The sequence below is a fragment of the Pristiophorus japonicus genome, chromosome 15 (genome assembly GCF_044704955.1).
Source record: "Pristiophorus japonicus isolate sPriJap1 chromosome 15, sPriJap1.hap1, whole genome shotgun sequence".
NCBI classification, from domain to species: domain Eukaryota; kingdom Metazoa; phylum Chordata; class Chondrichthyes; family Pristiophoridae; genus Pristiophorus; species Pristiophorus japonicus.
This window is the reverse complement of record NC_091991.1, coordinates 24,953,942-24,959,941: the sequence shown is the minus strand read 5'-3', so window position 1 is coordinate 24,959,941 and position 6,000 is coordinate 24,953,942.

Here is a 6,000-nt window from a genome sequence, read left to right as displayed (position 1 = left end):
TCAGGCCGATTGCCTACTGTGGGGAAACCGAATAGTCATGCCCCAGAGGGGCAGAAAGGTGTTTATCAGAGAACTTCACAATGAGAACCCGGGCATTGTCATGATGAAGGCAATTGCCAGGTCAGACGTTTGGTGGCCAGGGATAGATGCAGACCTGGAACTTTGTGTTCACAGGTGCAACATGTGTGCTCAGCTGGGCAACGCACCCAGGAAGCCCCCCCTTAGCCTTTGGTCCTGGCCCGCCAAGCTATGGTCACGCATCCATGTGGACTACGCAGGTCCTTTCATGGGAAAAATGTTTTTGGTTGTAGTAGACGCCTACTCCAAATAGATTGAGTGTGCCATTTTAAATTCAAGCACATCCTCTTTCACAGTAGAAAGTCTACGGGCAATGTTCGCTGCCCATGGTCTACCGGATGTCTTGGTCAGCGACAATGGCCCATGCTTCACAAGCATTGAATTCTAGGACTTCATGGCAGGCAATGGAATCAACCATGTCAGAACAGCACCATTCAAGCCGGCCTCAAATGGCAGGGGGAACGAGCCGTGCAGATAATCAAACAGGGGATGCTCAGAATCCAAGGGGTTTCCCCACAAAGCCGCTTATCATGCCTCCTGTTGGCCAATAGATCCCGACCACACTCGCTCACATGGATTCTACCCGCAGAGCTGCTAATGAAAAGGACGCTCAAAACCAGGTTATCCCTTATACACCCTACTATGAAAGAAATTTTTGAGAGCAGGCGTCAGTCACAATGTGACTCCAATGACAGGAATGCGAAGGCGCGATGTATTGATGTCAATGACCCTGTTTTTGTCCTTAATTACGCTGCAGGGCCCAAATGGCTTGCAGGCACTGTGATTGCCAAAGAGGAGAATAGGGTTTTGGTAGTTAAACTTATCAACGGACAAATCTGCCGCAAATACATGGATCAAACTAAAAGGAGGTTCAGCAACCCCATACAAGAAGCAGAGGAAGAACACGACGTAGAGTTTACTCCACCACAGGTGACCGAACACCAGAACCAAGTGGAGGAGAGCCCAGTCACTGTGGGCAGTCTGGACAGGCCTGAGGCACCGCAAACAGCAGACACTCAGGCCAGCGCCCAACAACCGGAGCCCCAACTCAGGCGCTCTACAAGGGAGACTTAACCTGTGATATCAATGAGACTTTGGGGGGGAGGTGATGTCATGTATTCAACTATCATTGTAACCCATGTATAAACTGACCTAAGTTGTACACCTTGAGAACATTGACCACAAGGGGGTGAACTTGTGGGAGACACTCCTAACCCGGACTTTCAGGTATAAAGGGGGAAGCTCCACCCACCTTCATCACTTGAGGTCTTGATAATAAAGGTAACTGTTCACAGAGTGACCTTCTCTCAAGTATGGGCCTCGTGTGCATTTATACTGTATAGTACAGACATATCAATAAGAACATAAGAACTATGAGCAGGAGTAGGCCGTTTGGCCCCTAGAGCCTGCTCCGTCATTTAATATCATGGCTGATCTGATCATGGACTCAGCTCCACTTCCCTGCCCATTACCCTTTATTCCCTTATCGATCAAAAATCTGTCTATCTCTGTTTTAAATATATTCAATAACCCAGCCTCCAAAGCTCTTGGGGGCAGAGAATTCCACAGATTTACAACCCTCTGAGAAAAGAAATTCCTTCTCCTCTCAGTTTTAAATGGGCGGCCCCTTACTCTGAGACTATGTCCCCTAGTTTTAGTTTCCCCTATGTGGAAATATCCTCTCTGCATCCACCTTGTCGAGCCCCCTCATTATCTTATATGTTTCAATAAGATCATCTCAATCTTCTGAACTCCAATGAGTATAGGCCCAACTTACTCAACCTATCTTCATAGGTCAACCCCCTTATCTACAGAATCAACCTAGTAAACCTTCTCTGAACAGCCTTCAATGCAAATATATCCTTCCTTAAATACGGAGACCAAAACTGTACGCAGTACTCTAGGTGTGGCCTCACTAACACCCTGTATAATTGTAGCAGGACTTCTCTGCTTTTATACTCTATCCCCCTTGCAATAAAGGCCAACATTCCGTTGCCTTCCTGATTACTTGCTGTACCTGCATACTAACTTTTTGTGTTTCATGCACAAGGACCCCCAGGTCCATCTGCACTTAGAAGCATAGAAACATAGAAAAATAGATGCAGGATTAGACCATTCGGCCCTTCGAGCCTGCACCACCATTCAATTTGATCATGCCTGATCATGCACTTAAGTATCCCATTCCTGCTTTCTCTCCATACTCCTTGATCCCTTTAGACGTAAGGGCCACATCTAACTCCCTTTTGAATATATCTAACGAACTGGCCTCAACAACTTTCTGTGGCAGAGAATTCCACATGCTCAAAACTCTCTGAGTGAAGAAGTTTCTCCTCATCGCGGTCATAAATGGCTTACCCCTTATCCTTAGACTGTGACCCCTGGTTCTGGACTTCCCCAACATCGGGAACGTTCGTCCTGCTTCTCATCTGTCCAATCCCATCAGAATTTTATGTTTCTATGAGATCCCCTCTCATTCTTCTAAATTCCATTGAATATAAGCCTAGTCGTTCCAGTCTTTCTTCATAAGTCAGTCCTGTCATCCCGGGAATCAGTCTGGTGAACCTTCGCAACACTCCCTCAATAGCAAGAATGTCCTTCCTCAGATTAGGAGACCAAAACTGTACACAATATTCAAGGTGTGGCTCACCAAGGCCTTGTACTACTGTAGCAAGAGCTCCCTGCTCCTATACTCAAATCTTCTCGCTATGAAGGCCAACATGCCATTTGCCTTCTTCACTGCATGCTGTACTTGTATGTCAACTTTCAATGATTGATGTACCATGACACCCAAGTCTCGTTGCACCTCCCCTTTTCCTAATCTGTCACCATTCAGATAATAATCTGCCTTCCTGTTTTTACCACCAAAGTGGATAACCTCACATTTATCTACATTATCCTGCATCTGCCATGCATTTTCCCACTCACATAACCTGTCCAAGTCACCCTGCAGCCTCTTAGCGTCCTCCTCACAGCTCACACAGCCACCCAGCTTAGTGTCATCTGCAAACTTGGAGATATTACATTCAATTCCTTCGTCTAAATCATTAATGTATACTGTAAATAGCTGGGGTCCCAGCACTGAACCTTGCGGTACCCCACTAGTCACTGCCTGCCATTCTGAAAAAGACCCGTTTATTCCTACTCTTTGCTTCCTGTCTACCAACCAGTTCTCTATCCACGTCAGTACATTACCCCCAATACCATGTGCTTTAATTTTGCACACTAATCTTTTGTTTGGGACCTTGTCAAAAGCCTTTTGAAAGTCTAAATACACCACATCCACTGGCTCCCCCTTGTCCACTCTACTAGTTACATCCTCAAAAAACTCTAGAAGATTTGTCAAGCATTTTTTCCCTTTCATAAATCCATGCTGACTTGGACCGATCCTGTCACTGCTTTCCAAATGCGCTGCTATTACATCTTTAATAATTGATTCCAACATTTTCCTCACCACCGATGTCAGGCAGACCGGTCCATAATTCCCTGTTTTCTCTCTCCCTCCTTTTTTTAAAAAGTGGGGTTACATTAGTTACCCTCCAGTCCATAGGAACTGATCCAGAGTCTATAGAATGTTGGAAAATGACCACCAATGCATCTACTATTTCTAGGGCCACTTCCTTAAGTACTCTGGGATGCAGACTATCATGCCCTGGGGATATATCAGCCTTCAATCCCATCAATTTTCCTAACACAATTTGCTGACTAATAAGGATTTTCTTTAGTTCCTCCTTCTCGCTAGACCCCCGGTCCCCTAATATTTCCAGTAGGTTATTTGTGTCTTCCTCAGTGAAGACAGAACCAAAGTATTTGCTCAATTGATCTGTCATTTCTTTGTTCCCCATTATAAATTCACTTGACTCTGACTGTAAGGCACCCAACATTTGTCTTCACTAATCTTTTTCTCTTCACATATCTGTAGAAGCTTTTGCAAGTCAGTTTTTATGTTCCCTGCAGGCTTACTCTCATTCTATTTTCGCCCTCCTAATTAAACCCTTTGTCATCCTCTGTTGAATTCTAAATTACTCCCAGTCCTCAGGTTTGCAGCATTTTGCAATTTTCTCCATTTAAATAACAATTTGCTTTTCTATTTTTTCTGCCAAAGTGGATAACCTCACATTTTCCCAAGTTATACACCATCTGCCAAATTTTTGCCCACTCACTTAGCCTGTCTATATTCCTTTGCAGATTTTTTATGTCCTCCTCACAATTTGCTTTCCCACCCATCTTTGTATCATCAGCAAACTTGACTACATTACACTCGGTCCTTTCATCCAAGTCATTAATATAGATTGTAAATAGTTGAGGCCCCAGCACCGATCCCTGTGGCACCCCACTATTAACTGTTTGCCAACCAGAAAATGACCCATTAATCCCGACTCTCTGTTTTCTGTTAGTTAGCCAATCTTCTATACATGCTAATATATTACCCCCAACCCCGTGAACTTTTATCTTGTGCAGTAACCTTTTATGTGGCACCTTATCGAATAACTTCTGTAAATCCAAATACACCACATCCACTGGTTCCCCCTTATCCACCATACTCGTTACATCCTCAAAGAACTCCAGCAAATTTGTCAAACATGATTTCCCCTTCATAAAACCATACTGACTCTGCTTGATTGAATTATGCTTTTCCAAATGTCTCACTACAGCTAACTGAATAATGGACTCCAGCATCTTTCCAAATGCAGATGTTAGGCTAACTGGTCTATAGCTTCCTGCTTTTTGTCTGCCTTAAATAGGGGCGTTACATTTGTGGTTTTCCAATCTGCTGGGACCGCCCCAGAATCCAGGAAATGTTGGTAGATTACAAACAATGCATCCACTATCTCTGCAGCCACTTCTTTAAAGACCCTAGGATGTAAGCCATCAGGTCCAGGGGACTTGTCCGCCTTTAGTCCCATTATTTTACCGAGTACTACTTCTTTAGTGATAGTGATTGTATTAAGTTCCTCCCTTCCTATAGCCCCTTGATTATCCACTATTGGAATGTTTTTAGTGTCTTCTACCGGGAAGACCAATGCAAAATATTTGTTCAACATCTCTGCCATTTCCCTGTTCTCCATTATTAACTGCCCAGTCTCATCCGCCAGGGAACCAACTCTTTTTCTTTTTATGTACCTGTAGAAACTCTTACTATTTGTTTTTATATTTTGTGCTAGTTTACTTTCATAATCTATCTTCCCTCTCTTTATCATTTTTTTTCATCGTTTTTTGCTGGCTTTTAAAAGTTTCCCAATCCTCTAGCCTCCCCACTAGTCTTGGCCACATTGTATGCCTTTGTTTTCAATTTGATACCATCCCTTATTTCCTTAATTAGCCGATTGACCACACCCACCAGTGACTTTTTCCCCTTATTATTCCTTATTTCCATCCAAATTGATTCAACATCTTGATCTTCTGAGCCAATATCGTTTCTCATTAATGCACTGATCTCATCCTTTATTAACAATGTTACTGTTACGTCTGTAATGCACTTATGAATGACTCCATGAGGCAATGTGTTGTACTCAAACTGTAGTGACCTTGGTCCTTTATTCGTAACTCCAGAGTGAGGCACAAGCATGATGGGCAGCCTTTTATACTGGACCCTGCACACCTATGCAGGTGGTCATCATGTCTCCCACTGCCGTGTCCTCTGGTGGACAGCCTCTGCCACAGGGGCAGGAAACCCCAGTCTCCACCAGTTGCGCCCTCTAGTGGTGCCAGAATAGTATATACACAGTGTAAACCTTATTGACAGTACATCTGGTAACAAGTCTCCATCTTATGCAACTATACAGTGACTACATAGAGAGTATATCTATCGTCTGCATATATATCACTCTCCCCCAAGTCCTTTGTACCGATTACCTTTGCACCATGTGCTCTGGCTTAGCTCTCCCCAGACTTAAGTGCCAATAGCCCTTGCACCTTGGCTGT